This window comes from Puntigrus tetrazona, chromosome 7, assembly GCF_018831695.1.
Source record: "Puntigrus tetrazona isolate hp1 chromosome 7, ASM1883169v1, whole genome shotgun sequence".
NCBI classification, from domain to species: Eukaryota; Metazoa; Chordata; class Actinopteri; order Cypriniformes; family Cyprinidae; genus Puntigrus; species Puntigrus tetrazona.
Window position 1 is genome coordinate 31750176 of NC_056705.1, and position 22606 is coordinate 31772781.

The window sequence follows — 22606 nt, forward strand, 5'->3', positions numbered from 1 at the left end:
CACACACACACACACACACACACTATATATATATATATACATATGTCAACTATATCTAAGCCCAAAACAGCTGTTACTAAGGACAAATAAAACATAAAAATAATAAAATTGTGTACACCTAATTTTTTGACAGAGCTTCCACAAAAAAACAAAATATGGATATTTTGTTCTACAGATAGTCCAAACTGCCAATTTAAGACTATAGCTCTAGTAAGTGGGAGTAATTATTTTGAAAGCGGTTAGTCTACTTTTTAAAAAGTAATCCAGTAACATGTCTTTAATACAGCAAAACCATAACAGCCGTGACTTCACAATATACAGCAAACTAACTCACTATAGGTTTGTCTGTGGAAAGATTAATGGCGGCTTCAAAAAACAGCTATTAGGACAAACACTCGCACCCCTTCAGAGTGAGAAGGTATTGATCAGGCTGTAATGGATTGCCTTTTAATTGTCAAGCATGATGCCAGTGTTCAGATTAATGAGTTCACGCAGCACATGCACAACACTTTCAGAAGCCATGGATTTGTGCAAGTGCGGATATTTACATGAGAACTCATTTATAAGGGACCAATAAACACTAACGTGGCGAATGCACACGCACTGAGTCCTCTAAACGATTCCAGTCCTGCTGTGCCAGCTCTGGATCCAAATCACTGCACAACGCTTAACGCCTAAAGATGCGTGAACCCATACGCATCCATCTCCTGAATGTTGTGTCATGTTTACGGTTTGCAGTATGCTTAGAATGGAACTATTTGGATCTACCCAGCCTTATCTTACCAATCTATAGCCGCATTTCTGTGCTAGCAGGAATCATCAGCTCCACATGAGGCACCCAGTGCTTGGTGGTCCATATAATAGACTGAAAAGAAGAGCGGAGGAAAAGATTGTCGGTGCCAAAGCTGCCAGCAGCCTCCATTCATCACTGGTGTTTGCGATTGTGGCCCTAACTCTATCACACGGAGGACACACATGGAGAGGCACGGCACATTAAAGGGTACAGTACAGGACGAGATTGGAAAGTGGGTTGATAATCACAGAGGGGGAGAAGAGAGAGAAGGGCATGAAGGTCGGAATGAGATCTGTGGTAGGTATCTTTCAGTGCCTGAGATCTAGTTCAATTTCTTAAAGGTTGTTAGTGAGAGCTCAACTCTGGAGGCTTTGACTGACAGTTCAAATCACATTCAGAGGGCTTTGCTTGACTTTGGCAGGTTATTCTTTATTATTTTTCTGCACGGGCCTAAAACATTTTACACAGAGCTGGACCTCGTGCGTGTCTCACAGATGGGTGGGTCAGCTGCCATAGATGCCAGAAATATCCCAGTTAAAAGGTACCCTCCATAAGGGCGAGGCAGGTGCGTGATATATAACGTCTGATAATTACATGTCTAAAACAGGGAACCCTGAGAGCTTGAAGTTCAGCCGCAGACTGCAGACGCATCACAGAAAGAAACATGCGCCACCCTCACTGAGCACAGCCATTTGTAAACCACAGCAGCCTAAGCCTGTAGTTACACTGGCTTAAAAAAATAAGTATACATATAGTGTTCCATCTAAGACATCTTAAATATCCAGAGGAGAATACAGTGCATAAACCAGGCTATTGAACATGATGTGTGTGTGTGTGTGTGTGTGTGTGTGTGTGTGTGTGTGTGTGTGTGTGTGTGGTGTATATGCACATGTATGTGTATATGTATGTGTGTTGTGCATGTGTGTGTGTGTGTGCACATGTATGCATATGTGTGTGTGTGTGTGTGTATGCATGTGTATGTGCATGTGTGTGTGTAAAGCACATGTATGTGTAAGTGTGTGTGTGTGTGTGTGTGTGTGTACGCACGCACGTATGCGTATGTGTGTGTGTGTGTGTGTGTGTGTATGTGCAGCACATGTATGTGTATGTGTGTGTTTATGTGTGTGCATGTGTGTGTGTGTGTGTGTGTGTGTGTGTGTGTGTGCATGTGTGTGTGCATGTGTATGTGTGTGTGTGTGTGTGCATGTATATGCATGTGCGCACATGTATGTGTATGTGTGTGTGTGTGTGTGTGTATGTGCGCACATGTATGTGTGTGTATCTGTGTGTGTGTGTGTGTGTGTGTATGTGTATGTATGTGTGTGTGTGTGTGTGTGTACTTACATGTATGTGTATGTATATGTATGTGTGTGTGTGTGCATGTGTATGTGTGCACATGTATGTGTATGTGTGTGTGTGTGTGTGTGTATGTGTGTATGTGCACATGTATGTGCATGTGTGTGTACGCAGGAAACAGAATTCAATTATTGAGGGCTGACTGTTGTTATTTGTGCTTTAAACGCTGTGACGCATCTTGACCGTCTGCACAGCATGTTTGTCTGTTTGATTTAATTTACCATGAATCTTATTGTTCTGAAGGATAATCTCTCTGTGGTAGAGCCACAGAGATAAAAAAATGGGGGTTAAAATGATGTAACAGCTTGCATGGTAAGACAGAAGTCAGAGTCATACAAAATGTCAGTAAAATCCATATAAAATACATATAGTTGTGTAAATAAATAATGGAGAGAGAGTGAAGGAATGAGGGAGTAAAAGGATTTGTAATCTGCACACAATCTCTATAGAGATAAACCTCTATTCAGTGTCATTCCTCTCTAATGCCATTACAAAGAGAAATGTAAGAAAACTGGACAATGAAATACAAATGTTAGCTTCCTGAATTAAATAATTTATATTTCTAACATTTGTCACATATTAATATGTGTAAACTTAGCAGCTAAGCAGGTATTTTACATACTATGGCCTACACAAGGTTACTATATTTATTTATGTATTATGTATTATTTGTAGCTAGTTTGTTTACATTTATTTATAAGCATTTAAACAGACCACTTACTTTCCTGAGTTTGAAGTGTATTTCCTTTTGAAAATGTAAATTCTTCCACAACACTCTTTATTTATTTATCCATCCACTAAATAATCATAGCTGATAAATTTGAGAAAAGTAATCTTCTTTTTAGTTTGCGGTGCTGCAGGCGTGAAAACTATAGTGATATAGCCATCCGGCGGCCATTAAAGGTTTAACAGCGACGCGTCTCGTGTTCTAGAGAGTTCTAGGTGCATTGTGGGTAACTCACCCGGCACCCGTCCTCCTCTACCCCTGCAAACATGATGGTGAGTGCCATTTCATGCCTGTTTTGCCTTCAAACCATCTTCATCTCAATATCTTTTTCGCATTTTCTGGTGACGGAGGACAAAACGTTTAGGGATAATAAAGCACAAAGTACATGTCTGTGAGATTATTTCTGTTTTAGATGAGAGGATACGCCTGAGAAGGTATACATTGACTGTAGCTAAGCTTGGCGGCTAACGATTCATTCTTCTGTATGAGAGTGACAGGCAGAATTTAGAGGTTTACGTTACGACGCGACGTGCAAAAAGTCGACCCTGTACGTGTTGTTTTATAGTTGACTCCGTGTTAATACGGGCGGGTGCTCAATAATGATACAAGCTTTTTAGCATCATTTGGTAATCGAGAAAGAGCTATTGAATCAGTTACACCCTTCAATACCGTTCCGTTTCTTTGTTGCTATGATAAATCTGTGACTTTGCAAAAACATGTTATTTTCCCCAATAAAAGCCATTTTGTTTTTGGCACGTAAAGACACATATAGACAGTTAATGGTGTTATTCAAAAAGGCCTAGTGCTATAATATATCTGTGTATAAAGTGGACATATGTACATGCTAAAAGTTATGTGTGAGTGAATATCACAGCACTTTTATTAACTAACTTATGTTAAATGGTCAACGCACTGACTTTGGAAAACCTTTAAAAAAAAAAAAAAATCAGTGCATTTAAAAAAAATTGTGATTTACAGGACTAGAAAATTGTGTGATTACAATTGTGTAATATTAGGAATGAGTCCATTTTAAATGTTTGATCGTTTCTTAAAAACACTTCACTAAATTGAAAAGATGTTGCAGTTCTGATTCGTAAACATATTATCCCCTCAGCCCCTCCAGTCATCCTCCTTAAGGAGGCACAGACACCTCTCAGGGAATCCCACAGCTGGTAAGTAACATCAATGCCTGTCAGGTTGTGGCGGAGGCGGTCTTGGACCTCACCCTCGGCCCCCGCGGCATGGACAAGCTGGTGGTAGATAACAGAGGTAAGTCTGGGAAATTCTGTACAGCACAATTGGTTGCTTGATTGCGAAGAGTCTCCGAATGGTTTATTTCTTGTCGTCATATTAACACAGTGCTCAAATTTTTCATGCCCTGTTTGTTTGGCATTATCTTTCAGGCAAAACAACTATTTCCAATGATGGGGCCACAATTCTGAAGCTTTTGGATGTCGTACACCCTGCAGCCAAGACTCTGTGTAGATATTGCCAGATCTCAGGATGCTGAGAGTAAGTTGGACCTTTTTTCTGTGTATTATGCGTTTTATACTGCTTTAAAAGGTAGTTAGAAGTAGTTTTAGTTCTCAGTGTTGATTGATTGACAAAATGATATTATAGATATACTATGAGAAACACCGGTTCAACTAACTGATTACTAAAGCACATATTTATAAAATGTTCTGTTATAGTTTTAGCCTCAGAATCTGTATTTTTTGTAGCAGATGGATGCGCTTTTAAATATTTTAATTATACATCATCTTTGTTTTTACAAAGCAATTGTGCAGATAGTATTATGAATGTAAAGCGTGACTGGAAGGAGTTATGTCTGTTTTAATTAGAGGTGTCATGTTTAACAAGATGTATTGTTAGAAATAAACTTGTATGTTCTTGTTTAGGTTGGTGATGGCAATTCACACCTCGGTGACTCTGCTTGCTGCTGAGTTTCTGAAGCAGTTAAAGCCATGCGTGGAGGAGGGCTTCATCCCCCCAGACCATCATCAGAGCTGCCTGCATCGCCACAGCTCGCCACAAAGATCAAGGAAATCGCTGGCTACGGCCAAAAGGACGATAAGCAGTGAGCGTCCGACCCTTTGTGCTGTTATGTGTTGTTGTTATAGAAATCTTACGGAGCTGATCATTTGTCCCTTCATTGCTACCTCAGGAGCAGAGGAGTTGCTGGAGAATGTGCTGGCTACTGCCCTGAACTCCAAGCTGATTGCAGGACAGAAGGAATTCTTCTCCAAGATGGTGGTGGATGCAGTGATGATGCTGGATGATCTCCTTCCTCTGAAGATGATTGGAGGAAGAAGGTGCAGGTGGTGTCTGGAGGTGAGAGAGAGCAGAATCTGAATTGCAAGAGATTTTATGTATTTTCTTACATTTTGTTCGCAGACTAAACAAATCATTGTCAACATCTGTATGTTCAGGTCTGTGTTTGCTTGCTTAATGTACTTTATTTTAACAACAGTACTCTTAATATCTTTTAAAATATATTTTAAAACACCACGTACATAATTTTGCCTACTTAAACTATTGCCGCACTAAATAAGACAAAACTGATTTGAATGATCTGAAAAAAAAAACCCTAGGTTTCAGGATTGGACATTTGGATTGTTTTTGTGAATAGCGAACAGTATGGATTTGGTCAGAGTATCTCACAAAAGATGCAGTATGGGCAAAGAATATCTTTTGATGAAGTGCAGCAAAAGAATCAGATGTTGATTTTCTTTTTCACTATCAGACTCTCAGCTTGTTGCTGGTGTATGCTCAAGAAGACCTTTTCCTATGCTGGCTTTGAGATGCAGCCTGCTGCTATGTGAACCTTAAAGATCGCCTACCAACATTGAGCTGAGCGAAGGCAGAGAAGGATAATGCAGAAGTCCGTGAACTCTGTAGAGGTCAGTACTGCTCTCTTTGATTGGTGAAGCCTAAGGATGAAAGGATCAGCCAAACGTTTTTCAGAAGACTGATGGTGTAGTTGTCATTTTGAATCTAATGTTTTGGCAGAAAGAGGTCCTGTTAGTAGTATTTCCTTTCTGTGGCTTTGTAAGGCATTTTATTTCAGTGAAACGGGCTAATCTCAAAGTAATCTTAAGTCATAAATATATATATTTTCAGAGATTCTCATAAGGAGTTTATGTGGCTGTTCAGCAGGATTATCAGGCTATTGTTGATGCTGAATGGAACATCTTATAATGATAAACTGGAGAAGATCTACAAGTCTGGTGTCAAAGTGGTGCTGTCAGCTGCCCATTGGAGATGTGGCCACACAATACTTTTGCAGACAGAGATCTCTTTCTGTAGCAGGCCGTGTTGTGGAGGAAGACCTAAGAGAACTATGATGGTATGATGATATCGTGTGTGTATGCTGTCGGTTAGCTTTTGGTTGTGTATATGTGTGTGTGTTATATTAATATTTTATCCACATAATAATGTTTTGGCCATGGTTAAAGCAAGCGATTGTAATGTCTCCTCCAGGCCTGTGGTAATTTATTCAGACCAGTGTTGGTGCCCTGACTGATGATGTTCTTGGACAAAGGTGGAGCTCTTGAAGAAGCAGGTTGGAGGAGAAAGTGCATGTTTAGTTTAAGTTTAAATAATACAAATGTCCAGTTGTCATAGTGAGTGATTTATGTAACATTCTTTCATACACTGTGCAAAAGCTGCATTACAGATACAACTCTTCAAGGCTGCCCAAATACAAGACCTGCACCATCATCCTGAGGGGTGGTGTGCGGACAGTTCATGGAGGAAACTGATCGCTTCACTGCATGATGCCATCATGATTGTGCGCAGAGCACCAAGGTAAAGAAAACGCCATCTCTGCTACAAACAATTGCAGCTGCAGATTTATCTCATCTTCGATTTCAAGTATTTCTTGTGGCCTGAAAGCTGCTAACAATAAAGTAGCAGCGCTTGGTCCTGAATTAATAATGATTTCTGAATTTATGAATGTTTTAAAACCTGCCGACAGGGGAGATAGGTTTCTTTAGCTATTAATGTACTGAACATGTATTTCCTCGTGACAGAATGACTCCTATTGTTGCTGGAGGTGGCGCTATTGAGATGGAGCTGTCAAGTATCTGGAGGGATTACTTCAGAACACCCCAGGGAAACAGCAGCGTTGATTGGAGCTTATGCCAAAGCCCTGAGATTATTCCCAGACAGCTGTGTGACAACGCAGGCTTTGATGCCACCAATATCCTAAAAATAAACTGAGGCCAAGCATGCACAGGTAAACAAGCCATGCCTATGTACTTTGATAAATCATCCTAATTAAAATGTCACTGTTACAATTACTCCATTTTTTCTGTATTAGATCTCTCTTTCCTTAGGTGGTATGTGGCATGGAGTGGATGTGAACAATGAAGATATAGCGGATAATCCCAGGCCTCGTGTATGGAGCCCCATTGTGCGCGCATCAATGCTCCGACCGCTGCCTCTGAAGCTGCGCGTTCATTCTTTCGGTGGATGAGACCATCAAGAACCCACGCCTTAGTACTGATGGCCCAGCGTGACCTGCTGGCAGAGTGAAGAGGTCGTGCGACCCCCACATGCCCACTAATCCTCACCCATCCACAGTAGTGTCTTGGGCAGAGCCTCTGACTCAGAAGGTCAAACAAAATGCTGGCCACTGCAGGCCTGATTTGTTTCCCCCTGACCCATTTTGTTACTTTCTGTCCCACTAAATCCAAGCATTTCTTGTGTGTTGACTAAGGCTAAAGCAGAATAAATGTAATTCTTGCTAATTGTCTGGGGTTGAATCATCTGTTGAGATTTGAATGTTGTTTTAGATGGTTTGAGCAGAACACACACAAACCGTACAGACACTCAGATAAAGAGTGATCAGTTTGTGTAGATCTGTATAAGCACTGATAAGCAGGCACTCTGCTGACATATCGCCTCTTCGTGTTTTGGTCATTCGTGAACTATTTATTGACCATTAAAATCAGTACTTTGCTTCTCAACATTTGTGTGTGACTTCTTTATTTGTGATTCAACCTTGTAAAGAGACTTCAGACATTAGAATGTATATCTTAAACATTGTAACATTTATTAATAACATTTATTTTCAGAGATTGTGATTAGTATACAAACAGCTTCATAGTATGTATTAAACTAAATTAAAATTTGTAGGACTATATGCTAACAGTGCATGATGCGGTTTAAACTAGTTTAATTCCCGTGATGTCAGACTGATGTCCAGCACACTTAATATTACCAATGTCTTTAAACCTCTTTTTGTTAAAAATGAACTTTGCATACGCCCTGATGGGTAAAGCCATCAACATCGCTCATACAAGGCAGATGAAATTAAAAGTGTCATATAATCACTTTTAGTTTAGGGCTCAGAATAATTCTAAAGCTTTGAGAGGTAGTGTTTCTTAAGCTTTAGCTTCTTTCTAATGGTGCTTGAAAAAAACAAAACCTAAATGTCTTGAACAGATCTTATAGCAAATAAACTACAATTACAATCAGGTAGAAAATGTTTAGATATTGCGTTTCATTATGTAACTATCTTTTTGTACCCTCAACAACAACAAAAAATCAGAAATGTTTAACTTTCTGTTGTCTATTCCCTTTAACATAACAGCCTGTCACTCTCTCTTACTTCCAGGTATGTATAACTATAATTTAAAAACATACGTCTTGATACAAGCTTTTAAATGATTAGTGTACTTCTAGAGAATGTTTACAAAAAATGAAGTGTCTGTAAACATAATGCCTACATACTGTAATACTGCAAGGAGTAAATGAGCTTAAAACTACTTTCTTGTGTTAATAAACAAGTAGGAAATGTATAAAAATAAAATGTACGCTTATTTGATAATTCTACTAAATGCACTTACTGTCCAAACTGAAATTTCATTGGTTATAATTTAGAATCTTTCTATCCAATGTTTGGCAGTGCACGAATTCAGAGACGTTCCTCATAGCTGGTGCTTTGCACAAGTACAGGAAATCCCAGTAATGTTCCAGTTTATCATTCAGCCTTCAGGGGTTTTTTTTTGTAGTCCTTGATTCCAGATCTTTAACCTCAAAGCTATTATTTAAGCCATTAATTGATGAGATTATTCGTAAGTTAAATGTCCTTCCAGTTCTCTCCAGAAACAGCACAATAGGATCAGTTGATAGGAAGTCAATCGATGCTCCCATCAGTCTGTCGTAAGCTGCCACATCAACAGCTGTGACTTTGATCTCAGTGTCTCCAAACTGCATTGTCGTATGAATCTCCCTGCGTTCAAATGCTGATCCTTTTTCTCGCATCACAAGTGCTAGCGTAACTGCCCTGACTCAAGCAGATCTAGCGTGATGGCACCACACTTCTCACCTCATGGTCGGGTAATGGGTTATGTCATCAGTGTCACCGCAGTAGATGCTGATGATGATCTTCCTTGTCCCATTCTGCTGAGTGTAACTGGCCTCACCACCACCCAAGGCCACCGATTGATCAACGCTACAAAGCGTCCAGGATGTCAGTGCACATTCTCGCCATCTTTTGATGAGAAGTATCACGGGGTGTCGCCTTCCACAAGCCGTTCAAAACCCCAACACCGCATGTTAATGGGCAGCGACGACTCGACAACCGCGGTTCAGACCAAATAGGACTGCACCCTTGAGGATGGTTATCCTACATCATGTGGAATTATAATACGCAGCTCGCCTAGTGCATTTTGCAAAGGCACGCTGAAGCATGGGTGACTTCTGCAATCCTCCAACCAAGAAGAGAAAACGCACACCTTTACTTCCTCCTTCTGCATCAGGTTCTCTGTTAGTGAGAGAAATCAGTAAGACTTTAGAGAATCTGACTACCAATCTTGGTTTGGTGTTTGTTTGAGAGGAAATGTGTCTTACCAATATGTTTTATACGTTGTTGGATGGTCGGCTGGAAAAGCTCGCTCATGGCTTCCAGACAGCCTTAGTATCCCTGAGATGACCACTTTATAAAATTCATACTGACAGAAACATTACACACTGTTAGAAACATACATTTTCAAGGACGTAATAAAGCCTCAGTCATGAGAGACGATTTGCTCTTTCTGTAGGGCAGTCTCCACACTCTGCCTCGTAAGTTGCTTTTGTAGAAATCAATGAAGGAAAAGGGCAGCAAGATAAAGTTTAAAGAGTTGGTTCATTCAGAGTCGCTGTGCGCTATGGTTTCAATGCAGAATGGTATGTCCACCTAAGCTGCTGGACGTTTAGCTTTAAAATCCTCAATGAAATCGGCCCAAAACCTGGCATGGCCTCAAGGCAAGATCCACACCAACTGCTCCATAAGGACCCCTGAAAAGAAAAATGCAAATGGATAGATATATAAATAGGATAGGGCTACATGCCACTCGATTTGCATGCTCAACTCGGTTTGTTTCAGATCATAAACTAAATCCTTTGAATAAGAAATTGATTATTAATGGTAATCAGATCTTGCATGTTAGGATGTGCTTCTAGACCAATAGGTCTTGAAAAACAAAAGTCTAACCCTGACACCACCCTAACCCATTAACTATCCTTAAAATCATAGAACTGATAGACAGCCTAACGTTTTCCTAAACCACAGGTGTCCAATTCTGATCCTACAGAGACATCTTTATGTAATTTACTACCATCTGGTAGTAACATAAAAAAAGATTCAAACAAAAGGATTTCAAGACAAGAAAAAACATTATCTTGTATTCAGCACAAAGAAAAGTCAAGACTAAAAACAAACTGAGTTTTTACTTGAAACAAGCTAAATAATCTGCCAATGGATAAGCAAACATTGTTTTCTGTTTGAAAAAAACTAAACTATTCTCTAAATACACCAAAATCACTGTTAGTGATCACTTTAGTATACTTACAGTGCACAAAAACTATATGTAACCTAGTTGTGTACTTGAGTGTACTTTACTGCTGTTATATTTAATGTATGGGCTAATTTAGCTCAAGGAGTACTGAAATAGTGCAATTTACAAGCATATTTGTATCAAAAATATTCTAGAACTTCCCTTTAAGTACGCTTTCTTTACTAAATGAACTTGAAGTACACTATATTTTGGTAAGGGAAACACTACTCGGCAGTCTATATTGCATTACGTCACCTAAATGTGTGTTTCTTGACATGGCATTTGAGAAAATGGAAGGATTCAGAACATGTCCTACTTGGCAAAATCATGTGTATTCAATTGAACTTAGCGACTATGACTGTTTACATCATTTCACTGTAGTCCTGAAGACGGAAGTGAGGTAAAAAGTCTTCTTGGAGGTAGTTTATGTGTGTGAAGGGAGAAGTCAGAGTTGGTTCTCAACTAACCTGAGGCTTTGTAAAGCTCCTCTCAGAGTGCCCTCTGTGGCTGTTCAATCTGATGCACTGCAAGATCCACTGTCCCACCACCGCAGTCGGGCCACAATGTACCGTCCCCTTGAGAATACACACAGTTAAACTTATTCATCGGTTTCCTGCTTAGTAAATGTTACAAGCAGGAAATTTTGAAACAACACGACTTATTTAAATAACACCCTGGTTCTTCTCTCTGACCTGCTGCAGTCAGGAAGATCTTACCAAACAGCCTCTCAGACATTTATGATACAGTCTGAGATAAGAGCTGGCTCCTGCCAACAGACTTCACTAACCACACAGAGTAGAGGAGAAACGTATGCATTTCTTGTTTCTTTACAATGGTGTAATAACTCAGTTTCACGGAAATGGCCTCCCCTCTTTGTGTGTCGATACACATGTGCACCATTAAGAACTGCAAGACACTATGAGAGCAAAGCAGATCTGTATTTTGAGTATTGTGAGATAGACTGTAATAAACCCGCTGATCCTCTCTCTCTCCAGAAACATCTGGAGCTAAAGATCTGATTATTTTGACCCTGCACCTGTTTCATATTGTGCCAGTCATGTAGAGAGAACTGCAAACACACACACTGCAGCCATGCGCTCAGACTGCGCAGCCAGTAAGTAATAACATACCGTGATTGCTTCAAAATGAGCGCCTTCTTACACATATGCAAAGCAATTAGAGTCATATAAACAATATTATATATGAACAAGAAAGTGTGATGGGGAAAATCATATTTTAAAATTTTTATTTCATCTTATAAAATTGTCTATTACAATACAATGCTGAAATTATTACTTTGGGAAATATTGTTAGAATTTTTCAGTTTTCTGGTCTGTTTGAAAATGTTTTGCTGGTTCATTTGTTATCTCAAAGAATCACAAATAAATGACACAGTATCTTCCTTAAAGATAAAAGTTTGTGATACTGTATCGACACTCATATATCACACAGGTATCAAGATGTCTGTTTCATACAAAACTATCAGGAACAATTTTAATCCATAGAAATTGCTGAATATAATAATAAAAGTGATGATAATGATGTATCTTTTGATGCTAGCCAGATGGAAATCCATATCTCACCTGTCTGCATCTCAGACCATAATTTCAGTACCACTTCCACCAGAAAAGTTCGGCTGTGCCTGGCTCCCACGTGGAGCTGCTCGCGTGCTGAAGACAGATTGTTTTCCTTTAATCTGTGAATCACCTTACAGATGGGCAGCAGTAATCAAAACCTTATCAAATTAAAGCCAATATATTCAAAAAACTCGAGTGAAAGAGAGGGGGAGAGAATGCACCTACCTGATCAATAATAAAGCAGTCGAACAGATTCTGATTTAATGAACCTATAGCTCTTTGTTTATAAACACAATCTTAAGATGTGAGCAATTTACTTTAAGTATTGCTCTTATAACTAATAAAACAGGCTTGTTTCATGGCTGCAGTTTTATAGGAGCTGTGCTTTAGTGAACCTGCTAAACTAAGAATGATCTCTTCACTTTGTTGTTACTAAGGCTATACTGTAATATATATTGCTGTATTTCTTAGAACTTTTTTCATGGAGTGCATTATTTAATATTTTCTCAGGTACAAAGTTCCTACAGTTTGCACCAAACACAGAGAAGAGAAAACTTTACTAATAATTTTGGGACAATCTGGAACCCATTACAATGTTACAGCATTTGAAACATTTCCGAAGACAAAGACAAAGAGAAAATAGAGCAGAGGAAAAGAGGAGAGAAGTAAATAAACCAGTTTGAACTTTAATTACCTAAACCCATGTGATTTGACACAACAAAGAAACATTTGTGGAAACCAATTACTCTCAAGATATTTAAGTTAACTAACTCATTGGATAAAGTTACTAGAAATTCAGTTTTATTTTGTCACACAAACATGTTAACTTCAATTTAACCAATGAATAAATTAATTAAATTGTTTGCATAAACATCATATTGATATTAACCTTGGTTATATGCTAGCTCAACTATGGCACATTTTAAGATCACTACACAAAAACAGCAATAAAAGAAAAGAAAGAGTCTTTTGCAGATTAAGGTGCCATGTCCCTTTGATTTCTAAGTGGCAGTGAATATTACCCAATTGTAAAACATTTTACATTTTGAATGTACATATGCTGACATACTTCTTGAATAAGTGAAGCAAGCAAAAATGTAAGAAGAATGGAGAACAAAAGAAATCATCTAGGAACTAGTGTAAGCAGTCAAGAGCAGGGTGAGCTCATGGTCCACAAGTACCTTGTTCCAATTATGATGTGAAATGCGTGTTTGAGTGTACATATATTTTGTTTGGAGTAAAAGCAGGAATAAATAATCGTGGCTCACACTATTTTATTTATCTTTTTTTTGTATATGAATGTGTAAACAGTGTTTGTAAAAGAGTACCTTTTTATCTTTTGTCAAGCCTCTGATAAGAAAAAAGAGTGTCAATCCTTAAAGAGGTTTTTCTCAACTCTGTGACCCTAGGGACACTTTCACACCTTCAGAAAATGTCATTCTCTCTTCTGTCTTAACCTTAAACCATGCTTTCATACTCACTCAAGACCCATTTAGTTCTGAGTCTGACCCTCAATCTGGCAAACTCATGCATAAACCTGCATTACCTGGGCAGAAACTAAAAACAGTGCTCTGTTTTCAAAGGATGAAAAACAATCCTGTATTCCTATGCTTTAGGCATGGTTCCCATTTAATGTTTACAGAGAAACGTTATACACTAAAGCAAAAGGTTTGAACTCCTTCCCAGGATCAATCTAAGAACTAGCGATATGGTATAATGCTAATTGATGAGAATAAGAAAAAAATCTTACCCTGCCTAAAACTGGAATCAAAGGGCGAGACTCCATCTACATCTAAACCATTGTTAATGTCGCTGACTGAGGTCAATGACCTGGTGTAGACGTGGGAGTTTCCTGCAGTAGATGGATGTCACCAGGTTCAAGAGCTATGAGGAGCTGCTCAGAGAATCTGGAGTCACCAACCTGCCTATAAGATAAAACATAAGCCTTACAATTGAAAGCCAAGTTAACATTGGCAATTCTAAACACCAATTCCAAAGGTTATAAATAGTAAAGGTTTTATTATAATTTACTGTTTTTTATATAGAACCATCCTTCATAAGGTAAAGGATATCTCTGGGAAAATATGAAATTGATACATTTAACATTGACTAAGATCATGCCAAAGACAGCAATCATAGCGCATTCTTAATGGCTTGTTATTCATAATTAGACCTCATAGAGAGGGTCACATTTCAGCATATTTCTCAACATTTTCAACTGAATGATTGATTGTACTTGCCTGAATGAATAAGTGTTTTCAATGAATTGGTTGAGTAAATAATTCACTGACTCACACATATAGACAATAATTTGTTTTGTTCCTAAACAAATCATGTTTTAAAGAAATTGGCTAAGGAGTGTTTCAATGACATTCTCTTATACAGAGTCAAATGATTTTTCGTAATTAATCAGTGAACAAATCAGGTGAACTGAATTATTTAGTGAGTCATTCATAAAGACATTTATTGCCACCTACAGCTGAGATCCCATCAGGAATACACCACCTGATATCAACATAAGTTTAACCCCACTAAACACCATAGCAAAGCCTTTAGCAACAACTCCACAACATTCTAGTAATGGTTTTCTAAACACTTGTAACTTCATAACACCACCCACTTCACTCTAGCATCAACTGAAATTTCTTTATGAGCAAGTACTGCTCACATTTTATTTGTGAAAAGCTGTATACAATGAGCACATATGGCAGCAAGGTAACTAAAGATAACTAAGGTAACACAGAAAAGTAACAATCAGTCAATCGCTCCACTGGTCATGGAGTTATGATGGGAGATGTGGGCTGCTCATCTCCCTCTCTACTTGGCTAGGACAGGCGTGGTTTCAGTTTTGTAAAAGGCTGGTCTTTGCGTTGTTTAACCTCTGTGACACTGCAAAGAGGAAATATCCCATTCAACTCTAGTAAGGTTTATAGAAATAAAGATTTGAGACTACTGGAACAAATACTGTTCTGAGCCTGTTTAATATGTAGAGCTGTTGGTCTACATATTATAATTTATGGAGATTTTGGTGTCTTAGTTTGAACAGCTGGTAGTGATCGAATAAAACAGCATTTGGTAATTTATAGCAATTCCTACACTGCTGGATTGTTGTATGGTTCGAGATGCACATATTGTGCCAAATAATCTCTGTGATTGATTCTCACTGTTTTGCTCATAGGAAAATCCCATAACTCTGCACACAGTATTTTTTTACACAGACAAACACACACACACATACACATAGCAGATGGATATCGTTATTGTTCCCTCTTGGCACACTATACCTCTCATCAAAAGTCATTCAGTGTTCCCATACATTTACTGTGTGTGCGTGGTGACTTTTGCATTTTTTATATACGCACATTTCCTGAACTTCACTGGGGCTGCAGGACATCATGTTCAACATGGGAGTATGCACTGTGTATGTGTATGAGAGAAGAAAGAAAGAAAAAGAAAAAGAGCAAGAAAGAGAAGGAAATTTGAATCATTCTGTTTTTCTTCAATCAATTAATCTATTTTACCAAATATGCAGCTTCTCGCATGAACTGCTTTGTCGTTGCCGCCACACTGCAGGAACAGTGATGACCATCGCACTAATACCTTCCAGCATAGAGGAAGAAGACTGGTCTTTCACCTCCTGAAACACAATAATACAGAAACATTGCTACTTTTCACTTATCTAAACTACATTCCACAGATAACATTTTCATATGTTCATTAGTTATTGATATCCTCATTTCGCTCTCCTCTAAAAAGTGCTGTGATGTGTTATGTCATGACCCCCTATGCATGGCCAGAGGTTTGGGCAAAATCTCCATGTTAATGTTTTCCCACAAGCTCAGGGCTCCAGGAAGGAGTGAGGAAGAAGGTTTGGGTCCAGCCAAGACTGACTACAGATAGCTCCAATAACCTCCACCTCCCCGACCCACACTCTTCACAGAGACTGGATGTGGTCTTGTACGACTGAAGGAAAAGTACATCCTGAAAGATTTGACCACAGCCCATCACTGGCTCTTACATTATACTGGAGTGTTCATGTTCAGTCTGGTCCTGGAGGAGATTTAAGTTGTGAGAATCTAAACAGGCAACAAATGCCTGGAATAAATAAAAAAGTATAACCAACATTTTTAAGAATGTTTCACAAATGTTCCATTTGTACCAACTTGATTAGTCAAAGTCTACAGGTCTAGATTAGTGGCTGACATCTATGTAAATAGTGATGGATGTTACATTACACTGAGTGAGAAAGTTTTGCTTTTTGGGGGCAACTGCTTGTCACTAGTGCAGTACTTAGTAAGGGATTAATATGTACTATCGGATATTGACAGGTTCTCTTTAAATAGTAAATGTATCCATAGTGTATTTGGCTCAATGGTTTGAATGTCCTTCTGAACTTTTTGTTGAGACCTTGTTAAGTGTTTTGTGTGTTTATGTTCACTTTTAAAGCATGTTCTCTGAAACCTCAAGGCATGAGCAACACCTCAATAGCCTGGACTCTTCTTCCAATTAACAGACCTGGCTCGGTCTCCATAGTGAGATCCTGTAGAAAGTAAGAGAGCCTGTTGCAGAAATTTTACAAAGATGTGAAATAAATAAGACACCTCCTTATGCTCTGCTTCAGACAACAGATGTCTTTTTGACGGTTGTGTGATACCTTATGACCTGCTGAGCAATTACTCTACCTGAATAAAAACATGAGATACACAGACGCTCTGCTTACACTGGTGCTGTGGATTTTCATTTGAATTTGTCAGTGAGCCAATGCCTGGGCTCTCAGGTCAAGGTCATGATAGCTGTCTCGAGCTGCAAAGCCAAAAACTGTGGAACCGAGATCAGGGGTCAGCAGTAGACAAGTTGACTCTTCTGATTATTACACCAGGGTCGCCACCCTCCCACCTTCTGTAAAATAATAAATAATAAATGTAAGGGAAAATGTAAGGTAAGCAAACGTATTGGGGAGTTATAATGTCATGTTATTTGTGTTAATGTCATAAATACCATCATGTGAATGGTCTCAGATCTTCTTGTGAAACTGAATGCATAGCCACTGAGGTGGTGCCAAAATCTATCGCAACAACCACAGAAAATGGACGAGCCACACGTGGTCTAACCTCCTGTCCGCTGGACAGAGAGAATGGAAAAAGCAAACAGAAAGAAAATAAACTAAGGCCTTATCACTTTTTCAAAGGGTGACTTTACAAAACGTTCTCCCTGGTACGGAGAGTAGCTGACCCCACCTTCTCCTTTCTTCTCTTTTATCTATAAATCATTTCCTGACCTGAGTGTTACTTTGGCCAAACACATCACATAAGAGTGTATCATTTATATTATTAAGGTCATGTCACTTGTTTTTTAGTCATGTAAAGCTGATTGGACTGGATTTTAGTTGAAAATGTGAGATGCAGAGCAGTGTAATGAAGACAATAAATGCAAGATCTAGAGGAATTTTGTTTGGAAGCTTTATAGCACTTTTTAGAACACTGTATCGTACAAGAAGCTGCAAAAGATGTCTGCATGTTTACATAAAACAATGGGCAAAGTAGCACAGTGGAACACAAAAGGTGATACTGGAATGGAAAAGAAAGCAAGGTCTTTTTTAGAGTTGAACACATTTTAAAGCTGCTAATGTCAACTCTGTGTGCAAGATACGCCAAAATACAAAAGATGCAATGATGTGCTCTGTGTCAATGACTCCCAAGGTCACTTCACACAAATGCATTTGTTCATAGAAAACATGAGATGCAGGCACTGGAAAGGAAAAATATCAAGCATTGGGTCAGCACTCAGCTTATGCTTTCAGAATGCCATGTTGTGCTTGAAAAGACTGACAATAAATACATATCTCCATGTATAGCTAATGGGATTGCTAAGCACGGCTCAAGCAGTGGCATGACGTGAGTAACTGTGTGATGCCCAACCAATGGCAGACAAGGTGAGTAAGTTTAAGAAACCGTTCAAAATGATTTTCACTAATCCTTTGAGACACTATAGTTGCACAGAAACCTGCTTCAAGTTATACAGGAGCAAGTCAGTTTTCAAACAAAACATTTTTGTGTTGCCTCAGATTGCAGTGCACTTAACTGAGGATTAGCTAATGATAGTTCTGCTTTAAACCACTGACTGACTGCTATAAAGAAGCATAATTGCATATTTATGATACCACATCCCTTTAACATTATGTAGTTTAAGGAATCTGACTTGGCATTTAATCCAGTTCAGAGGACAATGTTTATCATAAAGGGTGCATGGTAGAGCCAAATGTGTCTGTTGAGATCTTACTGAGAGTGATGAGAAGAGGTGATACTGCATTCATTTCTGAAGGAGATGGAGAACCAGATGGAGATGGAGAGGCTGATCTATCTTCACCTGGAGAATGAATAAGGAGTTGAGTTGTAGAAGAAATACTATACGCCTATAAATTAGTAGTTGCTTATATACTGTACTGAAAACACAGGTTTGGAGCCTAATCATGCTAGGCAATTACAGACATCTAGAATTTCTGGAAAAATACATTTCTGCTGTCTGGGCAAGTGCCCAACTGGCATGTTTACTAGCATATAAGAATTTCCATAGATGTTTTTGGAAAAATAGTGCACTGTATTTTATATAACATTTAAGTTTATGTTTGCTGATTGACTGAATACATTTATAAAACAAATGGAAATACAGCTAGCTCACAAGTTTTTAAAATTATGATAAAAACAAGTAAAGCCATAACAGATCTACAGATCTTTCCCCTCCTTTCGCGGACGTGCACAATGACATTAAATAATAATACGATTTTAAGATATGGCGACACCTAACAATAGTAGATCTGAATGCCGTGGCTTGCAATTAGTTGTGGCACTGGAAGATTGAATTATAATACTTTATAAAATGACAGTCAAAACAACTACACCACTGTGCCAACAACTGACATGAAAAATCATGGCAGAATCTGCAATCCATACTCCTAATGCGGTCAAATGAACATATATTTTCCAGAACAAAATGAATTCCATGGCAACACTTTATTAACATGTTGTGATGCCGCTTCATCGTTGCTTAATATGCTGCAAATGAACGCGACACTCAAACATGGGTGGAATTCACTCAAGGTGGCGACAGGAATGTTATCGATATGTACAGATATTCTCAAGAGTGTAGAGCGAAGATAAGAGAGGTAACACTCCCTGTCCAGTATTGTTAATGGAATAGACAGGAATTACAGGAAAATCTGTGGAAATACACGGATGACCACAGGTTTCTATTCAGCTGTACATTGTTCTACATGTCTTCTGTATATAAACTTGTTATGACTGTGCAAGTACTCTGTTAACATAATAGCTTATGTAACCTACAGACGAATTCTCTCCTGTTAATTATTATGGTATAAAATCACAAAGAATCCGTTTAATGAATGTTACCTGGCACTTGTAGACTGTTGCGCTTGGGTTGAAGCTGACATCTGCCATTGTAGAGCCTCAGACCTTTTACAGCCTAGGAGGAAAAAAAATCAAATGAAACCTAAAAGTTTTTTTTTTCTATTATTAGAATTGAAATAATGTTCTTTTTGTGTTATAGCATTTACATTTTAATCAATATCTCGGATTGCATTGCTAAATTGAAAAGATGTTTTTTCTTTTAAACATCATAATAGGTCGTCCCAGCTGCAACAAGAAAATTATGGCATGATGCTGGTGGGTGTGTATTAGCTGTGCTGTCTCACTAGATTTTAAGCTTCCTCAAAGCTCTTGTTGGGCTCGGTTTTCCTGACCAAATGATGCCGTGAAACTGGAGAGAAACACAATAAACATTAAAATGATAAGTAAATGTTAAAACTATAGTCTGAGTACTTAATTCTGGGTTAGTTACAAAAAATGATTTATAGTTACTTTTATGTGATGAACACAGAAGTTTTTGAAATCCAACCTCATGCCCTCACTTCAAAGTGTTCCATTGCCCTCATTTTCCCCATTACGGTTGCCATAATCTTTTCTTTGGACTTTTTCCCATTTTTCTTTTTTCTTCACTGTTCATTTTAAACCTTCTCGGTGCCTTTTAGACACAGGGCATGAGGGAAGCAGCACTCTTGACAGCGTGTGTGTGTGTGTGTGTGTGTGTGTGTGTGTGCATAAGAAGAGAAAATGGTTTTGGAAAATGAGAAAAGGTGGAGAGGAGTGTAAGGGGCCTCACACAATGCTTGTTTAGGAAATGGATTCGACTGAGACATACTTCCAGATGCTATCCTCAAGACTGTTCTTGCACTAGCGCGAACAAAGAAAAAGTACCATATTTGAGCACTTCACAGCACTTCACTAAAGAATAGTGTTAGCGTTTGGCAGAAAAGGTAGAAATATAAACACATTTAAAAGGTAAAACTTCTCAAGATTGGAACACTGAGCTGATTGAATTGTGATGATGATGAATTTTCACTGCTCTCCATATGGTTTCAGACACACTTCATATAGATTACTATAAATGACATCAAAGAGGCTTTCAAGCACTGAGTCCAAGTCATTTGAACAAAGACACATAATATGTTCATATTCTCATCACTGTAAAAGGAAAAGCTAACTAAAATTAACATTAAAAAGTATTTATTATAATAAAATGAAACACTTGCAAAAATAGTTTAGTTTAAGTTCTAAAGCTAAACTAAAAACTATGTAGTGATATTAAAAACAAATAGTTAAAACTTAAATATTCAAATGATCAAATATAAATAATAACACAGACGATACTATTATATCAGTGACATTAAAATAACACCATCTAGTAACCTCTTTTATATTCATCAGCATCCGTGATTTATTGTCAATCGCCACCAAAATCATTTCATCTGTTTCAACACAAACGCAAACACACCCCTACTTCCCTCAAAAAGCTTTAGAAAATCTTTCTATTACTTCACCCTTGAGACGCAGCGACAGTGATATTTGCAGAAGCTTATGTCATATGATTCACTTCTTTCCAACTACATTATAATTATAGCCGTCAATGTGCAAAGTCATATTTACTGTCTGTCAGGGAAACACAGTCCGGCTGTCAACTTAAATCCCATTTGTCTCTTTTTTATGTCATACTAAAATATCTCTGAAAACCCAATCCTATCCTCGCCGGGTCATCACGGCACAGAACACAAAGTACTGGTATTCTGATGTTGGCTCCATATACATTTTCGCTTCTTTTAACATCAGCTTACTCACCCATTTGTTTAAGAGTGTTCCGTTGTACCCTGCTCCAGTTGTCTAGTCCCCTAAAGTTTCGGAATCCCCAAAGAAATCGGATGTTTCTGTAGCGGTCCGTAGTGATGCTCTAACGAAGATTCGCCAAAAGCTGTACAAAAGAAGAAAAGCCCTGTATTTTTGGTCCGTAGTTTTAACGCAAACGAAGAATATTCCGTGACTTTCTTTTTGTTTCTGTGTCCCAGCAGTCAATCCCACATCTGCTGTGGAATGTCAGGGAGGAATGGTTGAGAGAACGGCACGCACACATTGGCAGGGACTGGATATGAAGGTTGCTGTAGTGCAGGGGAAAGGGAGGGGATCTGATCACATTGACACAGATTCAATCACTGTGTATCGGTGTGTGTTTGTTGGACTGAGAGAGAGAGAGAGGGTGGGGGAGTATTTGGAGTGGCAGCGTGCACCGATTAAGTCATCCAGACCCTTCTCCTGTCCCTCTCTTTCTCCTGCCCACCCCTGCACCCCATTCTTCCTCAGCTTCTCGTCCAGCTCAGTCTTTTTTCTTCCTTCGTTCATATTCTCTTCGCCTTCTCTTTTGTTTCTTTTACACTTTAAAAAACTTTATAAACTGGAACTGATCTCGCCAGATTAAAACTGGTACAATATCCAAAAAGCTTCATATGAATCCAGCTCATCTGTATTCCATTAGTCTGACCTGCCATTGAAAGCCTTATTGAATGCACATTATTCTCAAAAGAAATAAATAGAACAGTACTGCTGACAAAATAAGCCATGGTCACCATTCTGGGGTGTCGTTACGGGTAGCGTGGTATGCGCTTGTCCTTTAGAAACAGGGAAGAGCTTTCACACATGACACATAGAACCTAAAACTAAAACTTCTTAAATATGAATATTAGATGAACACTTAAAACATTCAGTAAAACTTAAGGGTTGCATTGGCAATAACTCAAATAAAATAAGTTGGAGTGCGCTAAAAATGGCTAAAACTAATAATAATAATAATAAAAAACAGAAAAAGCCTGGAACACTAATACAAACATTCCAGTGTACATAAGTATAAATTAATAATAAGAACAAAAAGAAAAATAACTTGTATATATATTTTTAACACATAAAACACAGGTTATTTGACTGTGAAA

The 22606-nt window shown here is 38.4% G+C and overlaps 2 pseudogenes; one reads left to right on the forward strand and one right to left on the reverse strand.

Moving 5' to 3' along the window:
* Nucleotides 1-4021: 4021 nt before the first annotated feature.
* On the forward strand, nucleotides 4022-7396 carry LOC122349344 (annotated as a pseudogene).
* Nucleotides 7397-8873: 1477 nt separating this feature from the next.
* On the reverse strand, nucleotides 8874-22022 carry LOC122347973 (annotated as a pseudogene).
* Nucleotides 22023-22606: the final 584 nt, after the last annotated feature.